This window comes from Ursus americanus, chromosome 7 (genome assembly GCF_024610735.1).
Source record: "Ursus americanus isolate L20-20 chromosome 7, mUrsAme1.1.p, whole genome shotgun sequence".
Lineage (NCBI taxonomy): Eukaryota > Metazoa > Chordata > Mammalia > Carnivora > Ursidae > Ursus > Ursus americanus.
Window position 1 is genome coordinate 82087239 of NC_142133.1, and position 20560 is coordinate 82107798.

The 20560-nt window shown below is 51.1% G+C and overlaps 1 long non-coding RNA gene across 1 annotated transcript; it reads right to left on the bottom strand.

Moving 5' to 3' along the window:
- Positions 1 to 202: 202 nt before the first annotated feature.
- LOC123803303 (uncharacterized) lies at positions 203 to 20009 on the bottom strand. Its single transcript, XR_006782821.2, has 3 exons — positions 19782 to 20009; positions 5426 to 8353; positions 203 to 417 (listed from the first exon to the last, which is right to left on the bottom strand). It is a non-coding gene; the product is annotated as an uncharacterized LOC123803303 (long non-coding RNA).
- Between the last annotated feature and the right edge of the window lie 551 nt (positions 20010 to 20560).

Consider the following 20560-nt stretch of genomic DNA (forward strand, 5'->3'; position numbering starts at 1 on the left):
ACTCTGGTGGAAGTGTTGATGATGGGGGAGAGTGGGGGGGGTGGCGGCAGGGGAATGCATGGGATAGTTCCATACCTTCCCCTAAGTTTGCTGTGAACCTAAAACAATTCTTAAAAATTCTTAAAAAATAATTCTTAAAGAACAAGCAAAAATTATTAAACATCACAGAACCATTTACTTTTAAAATGTATTACCTGTAAAACTGTGATATTATCAGGAATCAGGGTTTGAGACATAAAGGGTCCTACCTTGATTAGAAGTCAGGATGGGGCCATGGGTCTTGAGCTGGTCACTGAATATGACAAACGGGGAGACACCTGTCCCCACGCCTCTCATCGCCTCTTGGGGCAGGTGTGGGGGACTACTAGTGGCTCTTCTCTCGGATCTGTGATGTTCTAGGTCAAGTCCAAAACGCCGCTGGGAAAAGACAGCAGAATCTCACAGAAAGCAAGAGCAGAACAGCACAGAGTTTCTACAAAACCATAAAAACGCGCTTTGGGGAACATCACAGCGAAGCACATGCCACAGTGTGGGGCCCACAGCTCAGCATATGTGAAGTTTGTAAATTACTGTCATAGGAGCCGGGGAAACATCTGTTCTGTAGAACCCAACAGAGGGGATCTGGACATTTGAGAAGCGGCTCCGCAGTTCCTACAGTCGGCCCAGGAACATACGGCGGTATTCACAGTGAGAAGGTTCCCGCTTGATCGTGTTTCCCTAACTGCACACATCTGCTCCCAGACCGCTCAGATCGGGGGACAGACTGCCCCGGGAAGCTGCCCTCGAACACACTGGGATAAGGCCATCCGCCCTGGCCTCTGGGGGGCTCCCCGGCTGCTCGCCCCCACCTCCCCTTCCCAGCCCGCAGCCACCAAGGGAACGACCCCAGAAGGAGGCGCCACCTGGACCACCACACAGTCACCACTGGCCGACTCCGTGGTGGTCTCGTTGGAAGAACACTGGCTTAATTTCAGATCAAAGCAGCACTTTCCTCTTTCTCCTCAAAAAAAGAATGTCTTGGAGAGATGAAGGACCCAATTAAGTTCATGGATGGGCCGTTAAGTAACTGACTAGCTCCCACTTAAAGGGACTTCCTCAGCCGCTGGGCGGTGGCCCTTTGATCGGCGTCCGCAGTTCCCAGCAGGGAGCTATAAAAGGTGCTGCCGATGGCCTGGGAGAGGGGAGGAGAGCAATGTGGTGAGGCTGCATGAGCTGTCCGACAGCCGGCCCGATGAAGGCTGCGTCCCAAATCACAATCTTGGGCTTTGGCGGCTTTCAAGGCTGGGTGTCCCCCGGTACTCCAGAATAGTGTGTGGCACCCTGCGCCCCAGAGGCCACCTACAGGGGTCTCAAGTTGAAATCTCAGCATGGGGGTGTTTCATAGGTATCCTTTTAGGGACGCTGGTGAACACCTCCACAGCCTCACGATGAGAGCAGTCACCATGAAAAATGATACGGTTAAGGGACAAAGGGAAAGCAGAAATCCGCTAGCGGAGTCTGTATTGGTTGAAACGATGACATCGATGCAGGGGTCCATAGGAGAAGATCATTAAAAATGCACACCATTGCGAAAACGGATGTCACCATTGATATCCGCACCATCTTCTGATGAGTAGATAGCATTGCATTTACCACTGCACTCTGTCTGGTGAAATGTAAATGGTGACGTAGGCCCAGAGACACTGTGTGACTTGCTCAAGAACAAACAGCTCACAGGCAGCAAACCCAAGATTTAAACAAGTTAGGTCTGAACATTTTCTCCCCCCCCCCCCATGGCACTGCACTGCTGTTTGAACTTCTCATTTATTTTTGTTTGATGGTAGAATGCTCCAAACCTATGGCTGGTTCATTACCCAGAAGAAAGTAAATAGAGGCCAAGGTCACCTGGGATCTGCCAGGGGGTGGGTCACAGCTCTGCCCATTACAAACTCCATCCTGGTGTGGCCCAGAAGTGTTGGAATGGGGTTTTCACCTCTGAGCTCCCCCTGCTTATCTCACCCACTAGAGTGAACCTGCTTTCTTGAACTTTCCTCCGTGTGTATGTGTGTGTGTGTGTGTGTGTGTGTGTCAATAGACTTTAGGTTTTAGGCTTATAGAAAACTAGAGCAGATATCATCAAGCATTCCCATACAGCCTTTCCCTCCCCCAGCAGTTCTCTGCATTAGTGACATCTTGCATCAAAGCAATTCCCTTGCTCCACTCTTGGATGAACCAAGATCGGTACACTGTTACTAACTCAAGTACATAGTTGACATACATTCTATGGGTGGGCACAAATGTCTAAGATGTATCCAGCATGACAGTACCATAGAGAATAGTTCCACTGCCCTCAAGGTCTCCTGCGTTCCCCCTGGACCCATGGCAACCCCTGATCTTTTGACAGTCTCCATAGTTCTATATTTTCCAGAATGTGATATACAGTGTGCACCTTTCAGATTGGCTGCTTTCACTTGGTAAAATGCATCTAAAGTTCCTCCATGCCTTTTTGTGAAAAGCTCGGTGCTTTTCAAGCTTTCTCTTTTCACCGTGGGAGGAAATGGCTGTCCTTCTTCCCCTGGACCGCAGGTATCTGTAGCCCTCTCTGCTACAGAAAAGAGAGGCCTGAGCTGGTCACTGTCTAGGTCAATGTCTCATGTTTCCCCTTGGAAATATTTAACTCCCAAGCTTCCTGCCTTCATCATGAAGCCTAAGAATGTACCCTGTAAGAGTAGATGTTTCACAGATAGTTTTTTAATTGGTTAAATAAAGAAGAGAGGACAGGCAGGAGGCCTGGAGGCCAGGAGACAAGCGGGGGCGGGGGGGAGTGGGAAGGACTGGCAGTATGTTTACTGCAAACCCACGAATGGAGCTGAGCTGTGCCCAGGTCACCAAGTGAGGGTGGCTGTGCCAAGTCAGGACACCTCCCCATCAAGGTTCTGATTCATGTGTCCATTTTCCAGGAGGGCAAGCAGAGGCACAGAGGTCAGCACAAAGAGGGCGGCCTACAGCCTGAACATGGCAAGGTTGGACTGTGCCCAGGACACTCGCCTTCCTCCAGACATCAGGGGAAGGATGCCCCCAGTGGCAGTTACTCCCAGACACATCCGTGCTTTTTGAGGACATAAGAACTTTCCTCTCCGTCACACCCACCGTGCCAGCCAATCTGAAGTGCCTACTGTGAGCCAGGAGAAACATGTTTCTAATTTCTTATAAGCCAGTCCATAACCATTTATAGACGGCCAGCAAGGTAGGCTTCCTTGTTTTAACTTCTCAGATGGGAAAATCCAAACTTCAGGAAGTTAAGAGATCGTCGGACGTCATCTAACCAGATGTGGGAGGGCAGGGAGGAGAAGTCACATTCATCAGACCCTCAGACCCTCATGGCCCTCCTGCTATGCTGCGTCCTCCACTAAAGTCAGACCACCAGGCTTTGTCCCCACCTCAGGTCCACCTCACCCCCCACTCCTGTCCCCTGGGAAGAGGCCAGTCCCCAAGGAGCTGGTCCACCCTGATCACTGGGGTGGACCCGGACCGGGCAGCGGATGTCCCCTAGCAAAGAGCACTGTGCCCACCACGTGTCACCAACAAGACAAACTCCTGCTGGAGCTTTCGATCCACAAGTTACTCACGGATTCATTCAACAGATATTCTGTGCTTATTAGATGCCACATGCTGTTGTAGGCACTGGGGATTTAGCAGGGCATAAAACATGAGCATGCCTGCCCTTGGGAGCACACAGTCTATAAGAGCATTATAGAAAAATAAAGAGCAAAGTGTATGGTAGGTCAGATAATGCTAAGGGCTATGGGTAAAAATTAAGATGGAGTGTTTATGGAGGGAAGTGGGAATTACCATTGCAAACAAGGTGGCCAGGAGGCCATATCTATCCAGTGACAGGGAGGAGAGCCCCAAAGGAAGAGAGAGAGGACACGGCAGAGACCCAGGGTAGCTGCCTCTCCCATGGAGGAATGGCCGGTGCAAAGGCTCTGGGGCAAGAGAGCACTTGGTATGCACGAAAAACTGGGAATCAGCAATAAGTGGCAAATTTTCTCAGAAAGAACAGGCATCTTAACGTAACACATACTAAGGGGTAAATATCCAATATCAGGGTTTTTCTGAAGTTGGCGCTGTTTTGTTGTTAATCAGAGCAGGGCTGGATGAGGAGAGGCTGCGGCGAGCCGCAGGGGTGGCGAATAAATGAGCAGAATGGGTCTATCAAGGGAAAAGTACGTGTTTTGAAAGTGAGCCTCTTGCTTTCATACAGCAATTTCGGCCTGAGCGCAGAGGGGAAGCCGCACAGCCACCTGAAGGGGCTCACTGCCAGGCGGGAAGAAGGCCATTACCAATCATGATCTGGAGGTGCCAGGATGGGAAGAGGGGACCGAAGCCAGGTGAAGTGGAAACCCTGGGGAGGATGTGGTCAGGCTGGGAGAGATGTGCTGTCTTGAGCTCATCCTGGCCCAAGGCTTTGGTAGACAGTCTCCCTTCACACCAACTAGAGAAAGGTTTTTTTGCACCTGCTTTTCTAAAGGCTCCCCGGTGTCCTGAGGGCTGCGGTGGGAAATCCCACCCTGCCCATCCTCCCCTGTGTGCAGGGCTCTCCCTAGGACTCCGGGCTGCTCTCTGGGCTCCCACGCCTGGCACACCTGACAGTGATACACACCAGAGCCAGAGCTGCGAATCAGCTCTACAGTCAGGACAGTGTAGCCGCTTCCCTTGCTCCACTCTGGGAGTGGGAGGGGGAGGGGCACAGGCTTTTCTTGCAAAAGTAAAGGAACAGTCCCAGGAGGATAGAAGCAGGGGGGGCTCTCCAAAGCTGTACAGAAGGAACCACTCCCACTGCCTACCCCCTGCAGGCAGAGGGTCACAGAGCCAGTCCAAGGACCAGTGAGTTTTCTTCGCACCCTGCAAGTGGAAAAAGTGCAAGCTTTCTAGCACTCCTGTCGTTCGCAGGCAGCAGGCTTACAGGGAAAACTGGACCCTTCAGGGGATAAAGTCATCAGAACCCACTATACCAGGACAGCCAAGTTCCCAAACAAGGAGAAAGCTTGGTCTGAACTCTTAGTGGAGCTCACGGTTCTGGCAAAGCTATTGCCAAACCTCTGCCTGTGGGTGGGGGAGAGGCAGGGAAGATGGGGAAGGAAAGTAGGGAGACCCTGAGGGCACAGTCCACGGCCGTCACGGGCCTTAGGGGCTCGGTCGTGTGGCCCGTCTTCACACCCAAGTAGAGGTTTGGAGAGCCAAACCCAAGGCTTCGGGGATCGGGAACTGCCGCTGCCCCAGGTCCGCCTGGGTTCCCGCCCACCTGCTTCGTGAAGGCCCCAGTGCACGAGGGGGGCCAGTGAGGCGCTCGCAAGCCCACCGCGGAGGGTCTGTGCTCCCCGCGGGCTGTGCACCTGTCCCCTGCGCGGGCGGCCTGGCCGCGCTGACCATGGGGCACGCTTACCGCAGGAGTCCTGCAGAGGAGACGGTATCTGACAGGGAGCCACGCGGGAAACACCCGAGGAGTCGTCTTGAGGTGCCGGGAGAGGGGTACCCGCACGTGTGCTGTTCCGCGTGCACCCACGCCCGCTGCAATCCTGGTGACCACGGCTCACCGCCGAGCGCAAGCTCCTGTGCGCGGGGATTTCAGTAGCAACCGCCTCCTGCACGTGCGCCGCAGGTGGGCCCCCGGGCCAATCCCGGGACCGGCTCCGTCAGTGACCCGTGTCTCTGCCGGCCGCTCTGCCGTCGTACCCCCCGTGCCTCGGACCGGAGCCCCTGTGCTCAGAAGGATCCTTACGCTAGCAAACGACGAGAAGTTAAAACTTTTGAAAAGATCCGTGTTGCGTCAGTCTCCGTGAATCTACATCTTAACTTCTGTTTAATTTTTTGTGTGTTTTTAACATTTTGAAGCTCTTAATGTCCATGAAGTATTCAGTCGTTGCTGCAGATCTTAGAGACAATTCTGCACATCCGGGTAGTAAAGAGTATTCGCAGGTGCGCTGGTCCCCTCTCCTCGCTGTGCCCTCCACGACTGCCAGAGGTCAAAGTCAGCCCTCGTAAGGCCGTTCCCTGGCCCAGGTGGCACGACCCCGACCGCGCGGACGCCTGCTTGCTGACGTGTGCTCACTTTTCCCGTCAAGACGAAGGGCTGTGCCTTCCTCGGAGCCTTTCCTGGCCCCGTTCCCCTGCACGGAATGTGCTGCTTTCTCCGCGGTTTTCGAGCACATCTCAGGTGTCTGCGCTTCAGCCGCGGGCACACGCCTGCTGCACCCCCTTGGTGAGCGACCCTTGCAGAATGTCACCATGCTCCTTCCCAGCGGACGGGGCCCAGAGCGGAAAGGCGCTTAGACCAGAGGACCAAACCAGGAGCCCAGGAACGGAAGCAGCTCTGGAGGCCGGGAAAACGACCCCCAGGAGTCCCCTGGTCTGCACGGCCCTCTCCGCCTCATGTCCCACGCACCAGGCCTCCTGCTTTCGAGAAAATGAGCACAAATCGGGTATCCGCTCCTTCTACCCTGTTCGGGGAGAGGAAGACAAGAGGAAGTGGGCCGGGGGGTGAGGAGATCTCAGGAGAGCCACTCCATCTGCTGGCCAGGCTGTGGGCCGGGTCCCAGGGGTAGTTGTGCCCGGCTCTGCTGGGAGGTGAGGACCAACTCCCTCTCCAGCCGGCTGTGGGCCCCTGCTAGTGCCTGGCGGAAACGGAGGGCCCTGTGGGTGGCTCTGTGCCTCGAGTACGTTTCTCCCGTCCCTGAAAATCGGGCCCCTCGTGTGCCGATAGGGAAAATAGGAGTGCCTACCTTCTAAGGCTTTTGTGAAATCCAGAATACCCATGCAGAGTCAAGAGTATCTGGAAGGAGAGTAAGCCCTCGATGACCCCTAGCTGCTCCTGCTGCCGCTAGGACTGCTGGCACGAACACCACTACTGGCCTGACTGTCACTCCTGGCCCCCAAATGCCAGGAACCCAGCATCTGAACTCCCCTCTTGCCCGTTCCCCCACCTGTGTGGCTCCTTCACCCCCACATGGACATCTGTTCAGAATGGGCTCTGAGTGGGGAAGAAAAGGGAGATGAAGTCTCTCCTCTTTTCCCTAGGGCACCCTACTTCTTGCCAAGATCACGCTCCACTCTTGAGCCCTCCCGTCTCCATCCGGACCCCGACATCCAGACAGGAAGGGCTGGAGGAGGACTCTGGGTGACAGGGAGGAGAAATACGGGGACACGTTCCCCTCATCACAATGGTGAGCGTGCCCGAACTACGTGCAGATTCTGGTTCGGAGGAAGCGTCTCAGCTGCGTGTCCTAACGGGGCTTCCCGGCTCTCTGATCTATGTATTCACATCACGTGCTCACTGGGACAGACGCCTCGCGGGTTTGTCAGACCAGAAGTGGACTTAGAGAGGCGAGGAGGAAAACAAGGCCGACCCGTCTTTGCTCACGTTGCTGGGAAAAGGCCTGGCCAGAGCGGGAGGCCGAACCATGCCTTCCTGCCCTTCCACGTCTGAAGGCAATGCTCACTCTGTGGGAAGAACGATGGGAATCCAGGTAAACGGAAGCTGGTCACAGAAGGCCGCCTCTTCCCCTCTGTGTCCGTGGTGACTGGGATCACAGGAGCGAACAGCATGGAGGCTTCAGGCCCACCCACAGAAGAAATGCTGGAGGGCCCAACTCTACCACGTCAAGGACCAAGAAGAGCCCCACCCCACACGCCGTCTCCTGAAAGCTGCTTGTGTGATGATCCAGGGTGCGTGTTTGCAAACATTCCCACGACACGTGGGTCTTTTCTTCTTTCCCAGACCAACAGCAATGGCCCATGCTGATTTCAGAAACAAGGCAGTGGCTTGCTCATTCGCTGTCAACTCAGGGACTCCATGGGGTGACGTGACACTGTCCACAGGTAGACGTCAAACCAGAGGCCGCGCGAGAGGGAAAAGGTCACTAAAGCTGAGTGACCACGTGAACATTTCCTACGCACAACACCTTGCACTTGAACTCCAGGGCGCGATGGGTCTTGCTTCAAAGCACAAGCTCGGTTCGGCAGGGCTCCCTCTGCATCAGGGCTGGGTCACGTGCCAAGTCCGCGGTCTGGGCGAGTGACTTAAATTCACGTGCCAGCCATTTCAGTCTGTGGAGACCGTCAGGGTCCAGTCCCAGAACCACGTGGGACTGAAGACCATGCGAGCGGGTGAGTTAGTAGGACGCTTTGCACACCCTGAGTGTTCAGAATGGGGGCCTAAGGAGTTCATTCAATGCTCAGACTTAAATTCCCAGGCAGATAAAATCGTACGAAGTTTATAGAAAGGAAACTGAGGTCCAGAGATACTGAACGGTCTGCCGAAGGACACGTGACATGTGACTATGAACTCCTGTCTTCCACGGCTCCAATTCGTTCACTGCAAAAAAAAAAAAAAAAAAAAATCACATTTAATATCTAAGAAAACACCATATTTAATAAGGATATTCCACAAAGGACCTCTGAAAGCTAGGCCAACCCTCGATTTTTAGGCACAATTTTATGTTTTTCACCGTGATAATTTCATGATTGTCTAATTAAGCAAACTGGTTCATTACCAACAACACCAAGGTGCTAATTCAATCCCCTGCCTGTGACTTCATTTTCAAGCTTGTTTACCTGGGAATCCATGTGTAACTATAGAAAATTCCCACAGCAAGCACGAGGAGGGTGGGGTGGAGGGGAGCCTCCCGTGTAGTATTTCTCCAAACTGGAGTCCAAATTCTCCAGGCCCCCGAGGTTTAATTACCTGCTGTTTCGGGGTGGCAGCCTGACAGACCCTCCCCACCCGCTCACACACACACTCCGCACGAGGGACAAGGGGGGGAGGGGCAAAGCCTGGAGTCTGCATTCAATTTGGAACTTGAAATGGAACTTTCACCTTTTTCAGCAAATTCTGTGTGTTCCAAAGGTTTAACTTTCTCTCCACCCCCTCCAGGCACACAAGGAAGAACAACGACAGTGCTTATTTTAACCCAGAGTGTGAGCGAGAAACCCCTTTGGAACCTAGCAATTGGTTTTTGTTTTGTGACCAGCTACTGCCACAAAAGGGGGACCCACCCCCTCCCCAGCATTGAATTAACCCTATGTGAGACGGGCAGAGGATTAAGAAGGTTGGTGCAGGCCCCATTCAGAAGGTTCCGAGGGGGGCTTTTTCAGAAGATTCTTCCGAACAAAGGTTGCCAAACTAAGTAGCTTTTTTTTGTTGTTGCTTTAGCCCTGGCCTATTGTTACCTCGGAGAGCGACCTTTTCCACTTAATTGGGGCTTTAGAATTCCGCCTCTATTGTGTTTGTATATAAGAAACACTGCTGAGGGGCCATGTAAGTGTATGAATATAAGCCTTTCTGCACTGGGTGAATCCAAGGCGATTTAGCTATGTATTCGCGGCTACGAACGCAGGTTACTCTAATGAAAAGAATCATCGTAAAATAATAACCACAACGATAATGCGTTTCCATATATCGTGTTCCCATGATACGTCAGGCACTAGAGTTGATGCTTTGCGTATTTTGTTTGTAATGTCACAGCGAACTGTGGGTTACAGAACTCTCAAGTTCCAGCGGGAGGGAAGGGAGGGGGGCCGATGCCACACCAGCGCGCCAGGCCACTGGGCCCCAGGATGTCATTTACTGCACTTTCTGGTTCTGCTTAGTTATCCAATCTTCTGTTTTAGGGCTCCAGTGAGATTGTAAGCGCCCAAAAGACAAGAGATTAACAAGTGTGTCTCTTTGTAGACACAGTTAAAAATGTGCACAACTACATGGGACAGACGAGGGACATCCATGGGTGCCTGGGGGCTGGCTAGTGCAAGACGGCAGGGAGTGGGGAGGTCTGAGGAAAACCGGGCCAACACACGTCTCAAGACACTCCATTCAAACAGATTTTATTTATTTATTTTCACACCACTAAGCCAACTGTGGAAAATAGTTCTGGGTTTGGATTTGGGACGGGAGCTCCCGGGGAGAGACATCTGTGCTCTGCTAATGGTACCAAGCTGATATGACAAAGCCACCTCCAGCCCACAGACGCAGGGTCTCATGTGATGCACACAAGTCCCTCAAAGCCAGGAGAGTCCACGTTCAGTTCCAGATCTGGCTTCTGTGGAACTCTAGACCATGGGACTTCAGCAGGTGCCTTTGGACAGGGCAGGCTTTCCCCGGGCATGGTACCTGGCCGGCTTCTCCCTTCTGTGCCAGCTGCCTTGGCTGTGCGGCTACTTGACTTCACTACCTCTGTGCCAAAGGGACCTCATTTCTCAGGGACCACTTTTCTTTCCTCAGGTGCAGGGTTACAGGAGCCCTTGCCTTCGCCTTTTGGCATGGAAATGATATGCACGCCTAATTCACAAGCGGAAGGTGGCAGAGTCTTTAATTCAGTGAGTGAGGTACTGGGCTCAATGGTATTTTACAAATGTAATGCAACAACCAACCAACCAACCCCAAAAGCATCCAGCTATAGGGCATCAAAGAAGATTCTGCTCATGGTGTTCTGTTTGCCCTGACGACCATGAACATTTTATACCTAAAACATCACACAGGTTTGGAGTAACTAATAGGCTATTGTAGGGAGTGTCTTTTGCCCTATATGTAAATGAAAATGAGAAAAAGAGAAACAATTGTGTTGTTACAGAACTTGTCCAGCTATCCAGAAAGGTATCAGCAAAAAAGCCTGGATGTCTGCTCAGTCGAGGGAATCAAGCCTTTGTCTAGGACGGGGCATTAGGAACCCCCACTCTTGCTGGGTCCCCTTTAGTGGCCCACATGTCTTGGACATCAAGGGGCTTAATGCCGGTTAGGTGATTAATCAAGTATTTGAACAATTAAGTTGAATCCGGACATTCCGCGCCATTTTATAGACTGGAATATTCATGTTGCTGTTGAAATGCCTCGTGTGTTGGAGCTTAGCCTTTTAGTAAAGTCACCTATTAGTAAAATGGACACCGGCCACAACGTAAGAAAACAAATGACAATAAGATACAAAATAAGGAAATAAGCAGACAAAATCTCTTCTGTAGCAGGATACAGAAGGCTTCAAAAGTCCCGCTGTGAATGCCAGGTGCTCAGCTCCCTCTGCACAGCCTGAAAACCTCACGGGTGTCCTTAGTTTATAGGTGTGTATAACCCGTTTTGGTATCATATTCCTAACTTTCTTCCAGATTGGGGAGAAATATCTACACTGAGAAACGTAGCTATTGTAGGGAAATACACAAGTAATGGAGGAAAAAATAGAAATTGACAATTGCCGGGGGTGGGGGGCAGGGAGATAAAACACTGAGAACCACTGAAATTAATATGTAAATTCAAAAGATGTGGTAGTCTAGGGCTATTAAGAATAGCAGAAAACCTCCCTGCAGAGCCCTAAAAATATCATTGCGTTATATCACACTTTGTTTGCTCTTCTTTAGAAGAATGAAAACTATACAATAAAATTTAAAGGCTTTCCACACAAAATTGTCAAAACCTTAAAATACAGATGTCCAGTTTTCAGGGCAGTTCACAGCCCCACACAAACTCACTCGTTCTTGAGTCTCAGACTCCTAACACTGTTCTCATTTTGTCATTAAGTCATTTTTCCTATAAATCTGATCGTTGTTAAGAACGGCTGTGACATGGCAGCCAGCCTCTGCACCTCCCGGTCCTGGAGGCATATAGAGGCAGTCTCTCAATCCGTGCCCAGAGTCCACACTGTCACTGGGTCAGTGTAGACTTGACTTACACACACTATCTGCTTTAACCCTCCGTTCCCTCATGTCCCTCTCCATTGTTTCTAACAAATTCTACCCGGCCATCCAGGAGCAAAACTGGAGTACAGCATAAAGCAGGATACAGAGCATATCTCTTTAAACATAATAGCAACCATGGCATGTGCACAATCGTTCCATCTATGCAAGGGGTCACAAGTAAGTAGATGGGGGCGGGTGTACTCCAGGGAAACTGGAGTTGCAGAAATAAACACGGAATGGACTAGGACTGTGGGTAGCAGGTCACTGACCCTGCTCTAGGGTTTGCTTTTCTATAACAAGGAACTTCCTGAATTGGAGCATGGACCAAGAGGAAGGCATTGGATACAGCTCAGAGAAGATGAGCTTAATGTCAGAAAAAGTCCTATGTAGGTTGCCTGGCATTTCCTTCCTAAAAGTTGAAACAAGTTGTCAATCGGATAGTCGGTCTCAGAAATTATATGCACTGTGGCAGAGATGATGAGGCTACTGGATATACGGTGCAGACCCCACAGAGCTGGTACAGATACTGTACAGATGGTGCAGATACTCAGAGCTGGTGTGGGTCCTGCAGAGATGGTGCAGATACCGTACAGATGGTGCAGATACTGTACAGATGGTGCAGATACTCAGAGCTGGTGAGGATCCTGCAGAGCTGGTGCAAATACTGTACAGATGGTGCAGATACTGCAGAGCTGGTGCAGATACTGTACAGATGGTGCAGATACTGTACAGATGGTGCAGATACTGTACAGACGGTGCAGATACTCAGAGCTGGTGCAGACGCTGCAGAGCTGGTGAGGAGCACTTAGGTTAAGAGACGGAAGCATGGAGACAGGCAGTCCTGAGGAATGCACTGAAAGCCTTGTCCAGGCTGCCCCTGGCGGATTTGGTGGCACAGAGGAAGAATGCCGAGCCCAGACTGGTGGAGACAGAAATCCTGGCAAAAGGGTGATGTTTCCTGTGTTTGGGCTACGAACTAGAGTGGACTGATAAGGGTCCCACACCTCAGTGGCAGAGGCACACAAAAACAGCCCAAGGAAGAAAACCGGCACGCACGTGCGTGTGTATGTGCCCGTGTACACAGAAGCACATGGAACTCCTTATGAGTGTGAATTTTGAGACAGAACGGCAAAAATGAGGTGTGAAAGGCAAGACCAGGCCACAGGGACTTGATTTCCCCAGGAAAGCAGCTGTGATTCTGAGAAGCAAGAGCTTCCCCAGTGCTTCACCTGGTGTCTCCTGCTGGCCACCCGAGCCTGAGCTCCAAAGCCAGCTGCCCGGGCCCCGGGGTGGGCTTCCTGCAACGACCAGGGCTGGGGCCCATGCTCTCTAGCACAAAACGGAAAGGATCCTTCCTGCCGTGCCTGAGGGCTTTCCTGGAGAGGTCCCCTGCACTGACAGAGTCCCCATGGTGACTCTCCTTAGAAGCTATTTACTGGGCCAGGGTTCCACCAGAGAGACCCCAGAGACCCACGTGCTCCAGAGCTCTGATACCTTCTGTCCGCAGACTGTGGGACTGTGCTGACCGGGCATGGGCTCCTCATTCTTTGATCCGGTTGGGGAGGAGAACTTTCTGTGCTGTGGTAACCAGTGGGCCCGTGCTGGCTGCACATTAGAGTCATCTGGAAACTAAACGTACCTAGTTGTGCAGACCAGCCCAATCAGATCTTGGAGAAAGAGGTGCGCCATCAGTAGCCCACACAACTCCTGTGTGCACGCAGGCTTGGGAGCTCTGGCCGTCCACTGCCTGTGCCTGGATCTGCTTCACTCAGAGAAGGAGAGCGGTGGGGCTAGACCAGAGCTTTCCTACCAACAGCGCTCATTCAAGTGGCCCAAGAAGCTTATGAGAGGGTAGATGCTTAGGGCCTGAGAATCTGCATTTCCAACACGCTCCTGGGCGATGCCCCTCTGCTGATCTGAAGACCACACTTCAAGTAGCAGTTTCTGGTTGCAGGAGTCAGGGCAGCATTCAGATGAGGAGGGCATGGTAAGATGTTTGAGAAGAATGGACCTGTGGAAGCTGGGGAGCCAAGGGGGGCTTCCTGGAGGAGGTGTGAGCTGGAGGGGGGTGGGCCTGGGAAGAGGAGAGGCTGTCTAGGAGACAACAGAGGAGAGCAGGGAAAGGCACACGCTAGAGCTCAAATCCTATTCCGATGGGTCTGCCCACCTTCCTTATCTCTTCTGTACCTATCAGTGCGGCCCTTCCTCTAGGCTCGTGAGTTTTAAAACACTGCACAGACATTTCCATTTTTACTTCCGATTCCTATGTTTTGTGCTGTACTTTCTACTTTTTTGTTGAGGCTTTTGCTTGTGCAGGTGGCACAGGATGGAACGTCCTTCTCTTCTTTTTTTGCCTCATGAGCAACTACTGGTCCTTCAAAACCCATCTTAAATGACACATTATCTCTAGTATTCCCTAACCGCGGACCTCGGGCAACATTCCTGGTTTTCTCACCCGCGCTCCCGCAGCTGTCGGCCCTTAGATTTGTAACAGATCCCTCACTCTGCGGCAGGAGGGCACATTTTCGTGCTTCCAAATTCTCATGGGATGAAAATCTTATGGATTCAGGAAAGAGGTACTGAAATTTCCAGGAATTCTAAAGTATTCCTGAAACCGTAAGTTGTTCTTTTTTTTTTTTTCAACACTAAATTCATGTGGCTTTCAATGAATGTCGAGAATAATACACAGTGAATCATTTTTCTGTGATTGGGGATTATATTAAAAGAGACTTTCTGTTAAATATATATTGTAATGAATACATGATTTATTCTTATGAACCCATATGATGGGAAAGGTTAGATATTTCAATAACAAGAAAGAAATGATCTCTACTACTATGAATATTTGACAATAAAAGATGCTAAACAAAGATACAGGAAGCCAAAATAAATGCCAAATAAAAATCGCTTTAAAAATGAAAGATGCCATCATGAATATTTAATATTTGAAATTGTCATTCTTAGAATAAAATTTTAAAACAAGCCAAATATGAATTGCTCTACTCAATAATCTTGATCTTAGTTACATGACAAATATTCCAGACATAGAAAAGTTCCTTTCACTTGGTGCTGATGTTGCTTAAGTTGTGGGGTGACCCAAAATCATCTTCACATTAGACAGGACCACAGCATCTCTTCGTGTAAGCTCATACCTGTTTTAATCCTGAAAATACTGTGTCCTCTCATCCTGGATTTGGTTTTGGTGTTGAAATCATTAGTGCCTTTGCATAGTCTAATTTTAATGAGTTTCTAATTCTAGGATGGAATATTCCAGAAAAACATTCAGATCACCTCTTTGAATCTCTTATTTTAAAATACTGACGGAGCACCAGAGCCTGTGTGGTGGACACCCACTCCCCGAAAACCATGAACTGCAGAGACTCCCGGGCTCATCTTCAAACTCCCCACCGTGGCTTAGTGCCTGCCACATAGCCGCTGGCTGTAAGAACAACATGCCGTGCTTTCTCTTTGTGGGGCGTGCGAATGTTTGTTTTGTACAGAGAGGGTCCCCAAGCCTTCGATGGTGGAATTGTGTGCAACGGAGAGGATAAATAATGCTGTAGAATTCAGAGGAGGAAGAGACTCCCCGTCAGCACGGAGCATGAGTGTCAGCTCCCCCAGCACCATGGCACAGACTCAGGAGAGGGAGGACCTCCAGGTGGAGGCTGGAAATTGGGGATCCAGGAAGGGAGGCCAGGTGTGAGTGAGGGGGCAGTCGAGGCCGCCGACCTCAGTGCTGTAATGTTAGAGTCCCCCCCAAACTGTGCCTCGTTTCTAACGTGCAACCTGGTCCTTCGGGGCCCCTCCCCCTGGCCAGCCCCGTCCCCAGCTCGTTGCTGGGAACTGCTCTAGAGGGGGTTTGCTAAAATGACTTACGGACTCAACTCATGTGGGAGCTCTTACGAGATGTCACCTCGTGGCCTTTCGTGCACCTAGCTGCTTGTTTACAGGTCATCCCGTGGCCGACAGGAGGGGCTCAGAAGACCTAGGCCTGAAGGGTGGGGGGGTATCACTGCAGGCTTGGGCTGGGACCAGTCAGGTCACGAGGCGCACGGGCCACGCAGTGACAGGACTGTCCAGGCTGCGAGTGAGGACAATGGCTCTCAGATTATTCTGACTGCAGGTTCCATGCTCCTTGCGCCCAAATGCCCCAGATGGTTGAGAGCCCGTGGAACCTCTCCCAAACCTTCGTGCACCAGGGATGGAGTGGCACCCGCTCTGCCCCAGGGCATCGGGGACCCGTTGCCTCATCTGGGAGGAAGCAGAGCCCACTCCCTCACTGTGGCCGAAGAGCAACGCGCGAGGAAGCACTTCTGTGACTGCAGGTGATCTGAAGAGTGTTGGGTTATTTAAATCTGAATTTCTTCCACATGACCACTTTTTCTTCCAAATAAAGTAGGAAGGGGGGGGCAAAAAATAGGTGTTAGGTTTCCGTGAGCGTTAACAATTGTAGGGATGGTGTTTGATTCTCCCCATTTCCTAAAAACGCCATCACCACCCATCCCATGCTTGGCTCCACTCGTCCATTCCTGTAGCCTCCAGAACACGTCAGTTCCAGCCGCTTCTCCCCCAGTTCAGGGAGTCACCCCTTTACGTCTGACCATCCGCAACAGCTTCCTTGCCAGAATCCCTGCTTCCCTTCCTGACCCCGCAAAATCCATTCTCCCCCAGAAGCCTATGTGATCTTCCAAACATGCATTAGGTCATCGTGGCACTGCCCAGCTACAAAACTTCCTGGCAGCCCCTCACTTTTATCAAAACCAAACTCCTTACCTGGCCCTGCCTATTTTGGACAACCGTCTGATCCACAGTCCCTTCCTTTGGCCACACTGGCTGGCCTTCCTTCTGCTCCTCAATCAAGACCTGCAGAAGCTACCCCAGGACCTTTGCACAGATTCTCCCCTCTCCTCAGCATAACGCTCACATCATAAGTAGCCTTTCCTGACAACTTAGTCCAAAATCAACTCCCCAGTCCTTATGAGAGCTCTCCATTTTAACTTGCTGCTTACTCTTCATCAGTTTCTGATACTTTTTTATTTCCCTGTTTCTTTGTCTAATTTTCTGTCCCACCTCCCCTTCGGTGGCCTGTGAGCTCCCCGAGAGCACAGCCTGTATTTACTTTTCACAGATCCTTCTCAATACTTAGAACAGTGCCCGACATGGAGCAGATGTACAACCAACATTTGTTAAATGAATGAAAATAAGGAGGCAGAAGCAAGACTTAGAACCTTCCCGCACACACGCTGCCCTAGAAAGAACACGTGCTTTCCAAATAGCCTCCACCTTAACAAAATTTAGAAAAATTTAGTTTTGCCACCCCCATTAGATAGTGTCTTCTAGGTGCCACCCTGGTCAGACCCCTGAAGGACACTGTCTTCCTTCGAGCCTATGTGGTCTCCACCGATGGGCGTTTTACTCAGCGAAGTTGTGTCTCTGCAGTACTTATCCACCAGTTCTTGAAGTCGCAAAGCAAAATAATAAATATACAAACCAACCCTTTATCTCCTTGCAGACATGGGAAGATTAGCACTGTAGGCAAATGATACAGTAAGAACCAGGATCAAAGGACCTGGCAGCTCGTCTCAGCGCCACTACCAATCTGGGAAAATGACTTCTTGCAATCTTAATTTCCTCACCTATAAAAGGAAGGGATTGACTCTAGGCCAAACATTCTAGCTGGATGTGAACGTTCATGTCAGGGAAGGTCATGCTGCCATTAAAGGATATTTTTAAAAAATGTTGAATGACAAAAGAAAATGATTATGGTAAAAGGTCAAGACTCGAAAATATAAATATGTTTCAAATTGTGTAGAAAACTTTTAAGCCGGGGAAATCATGAATGGTGAGAGGTCTTATCTATACACCGGGGGACAACGCGTGTTCATCTTTATCTTTGTTCTCAAAGTCGTCGTGATCATTAAGTAGGACATATTTTCACAGCTCCTTCGCCCCTACGAAATTAAATCGAGGGAAGCCAAGCAGGTACCTGCTAAGGTCCCTTCTTGCCCCCATTGTGACGGCCAGCCTGGGAGTCCGCGGTGGCTGCGGACCGGTCTGTGCGTGCTTCTCAGCGTGGCCGGTGCGGGGACAGACCCCTCAAACACCGCATTGCCTTCACCCCGACCACACTGAGGAACGGCCTCGAGAGCCAAACGGGGAAAGAAAGGACACTGGGCTTTTGCTTGGACTTGGGAACGAGGACTTCTTTCATCATGGAGCTCACCAATTAGAACTATTGGAGGTATCGTCTGGGCCTGGGCCACTCATGGGGAATGTTTCTTTGTGAATAAAATCAACCCAGAACAAAGCAATCCTGAGAAATAGAGAAAAATTAAAAAACAAACAAACAAACAAACATAAACACCCACTGATTTCTGTGGACTTCACTGAACCCCTGTATCCATCTGGCACAGAAGCAAAACCACGTTTTGATGCTTTTGGTCTCCAGATCCAGCACATTTCCTTTCTTGTCTAAACCCGTCTGAGATGCATTTGTGGCATGCAAAGAGCTCAGAGCCATGGCTCCTGCCCCTGCCCCCCATCAGGTTAGTGGGGGGTGCAGGTAATTATAATACAATGCTCCATAATAGAAATAAAACAGGGAGCTTTCAGGGTAAGGAGCTTTCAGCCTAAAACAGCCCCAGCATGCTTTTTGGAAGAAACCAAGCTAAGCTGGGTCTTCGACAATGAATAGAGGTCATACATTTTGCCGAAGCGGGTGTTACAGGCTGAGGGTTCAGCCCTGAGACGGAAAGATCACCTCAGGGAACCAGGAGGAGCAGACAAGCCATGAGCACATGCTGTGTGACTCATGAAGCTGGAAGTCTCCGGAAAGGAGGCCAGGAGGGCACACATAGCAAGAGAACAGAGACCACGCGGCTGGAATCAGCCTAGAGGGTCCCTGGAAGAATTCTGCACGTAACCGTGAAGACATCGAGGAGGAGTTAAACGGATTTTATCAGGAAAGTAACGATCGTATTTGCTTTTCCAAGAGTTCAGTTGGAGGTGGAATTTGGATGAATCTTCTGGCTACTGACACCAGAACACGTGCCTCATCATGAGCACGACCTGATGGCAGCACCTACGCAAGGGATCAGACACGCCGGAGGGTGACCCCAACTTGGCTGGGGCTCACGGTCTTCCCCTTCGGTGAGCCATTGTGACCCATTCTGCCAGACTGTTGTCGAGACGCTCTCACCCCAAAGCCCGGAGCTCACTGCCGTCTGCTGTCCGTGCCTCAGCCTGGCCACTGGGGTCTCGCTTAACCCAAAGCTCCCTCAGGCCACCGGGGTCAGAGCACCTGCTGCAGCCCCCCGCAGTAACCTAAGGGTCGTTTGCCTTAACTAACGTGCTCAGCATCGCCCAAACTCTGCCGGGTCCTTTCTGAAATGCTCTGAAAGGCTAACAACTCCCCTGAGGCTGTAACTTAGACTTCATGGCTTTTCCACGTTTGCACCCGTATTTTGCCGTCACTTTTTTCTGTTCCGAAGCACGGTCAGTGGACGGACAGTTTTTAGGAATGCTGAGCCCCAGACCTGGCGCCCAGGGCTCAGCAAACAAAGGTAATAGGACACAGATCTGTGTCCAGGGCAGCTCAAACCTGTCACAGCAAGTATTCAACCATCTTTTCCAAAGAGGAGCTGAGCGCGAGGGGGCACGTGGTGTCCCCCAACACCACACTGCTTCCTGCTCACTGCAGGACAGCCTCTGAATCTGAACTCAGTTTGCCGGGCGCCCTGGTGCGCTCTGTGCTCACTGGCCCTGTGTGGATCCGGAAGGGCTGTGAGAGATCACCTCCGGGGACTTGCTCATCAGACTGTCTGCTGCTGGCACGTAGGAGCCTCTGAGCTGGAATTCCCCACCAGCTAGATGCTGTTGGAAAAGCGTCTCCCTGATTTTAGAGGTGGCTTCCCGAACAAAGTGCATGATACCCACTCGCGCTCCTTAGAAAGAAATTAGGGAAACAGCGAAAAGCATGCAGCAATCAATCTGTCTGAGAGCAGCGTCTAGCCCGGCAGACCAGCCTCCCCCACGCGCACGGCCGAGACAGGACCCGAGCCAGCAGCGGCCCCGGCTCGTCTCACCTGAGCAGGTTCTCAGCCGAGCTCCCTTTGTCACAGCAACAGTGGGCTCCCAGCCGGGGAGGTCCGTGCTCCAACGTGGCTCGTCTGGGAAGCAGCCATGCAGCCCCTGTTTTCTTGCATGAGGCAGTCGTCAAAGCATCCTCCGGGCTGCAGAAGGAAACCCGGTTTGGGGATCCCTCTTCAGGGCTCCCCGGGGTGCCTGGCACTGCCTGGCACCACCAGCCACGTCCGAGCTCCAGCCAGACTGCTGACCTGGCACTGGCGCTGTGTGATATCACTGGCTCGCACGGGGAGGCTTTAACTGTCTCGTCCCCAAGCTCGGAGCCCTCGTGTCTCTGTCAGATGCTCCCCCCGCGATGCCACTGTTCTGCCTCCCCGGGCTTCTCTCTGCCAGGGCTCCAGCCTTGCAGGGGCTCACTAACCAACCCCTTGCCACCCAAGGATCCATCGTTTTCAGCAAAGTAATGATTAATCCCAGGGCTTCTGTGTAAGTCCTTTTCTTTTGTTAAGCCAATTAAAACACATTTTCAGCATTCAGATATTTGTAAATATTCTGGTGTTTTTCCATAAATACCTATAGGTCGAAGTCATCGTATTCTTAAAAAAAAAAATCCCACAACCACTCTTTCATTCCTGTCTAACATGTTGTTCTCATTTAATTTATAGGACTTGCAACTCCATATGGAAAGGATATGGTTGACTGGGGAGACACGGATATTTGAAAAAATTGTAATCGCATAGGAAATTAATAATGCACGTTAGACTATGGATTATGTGGT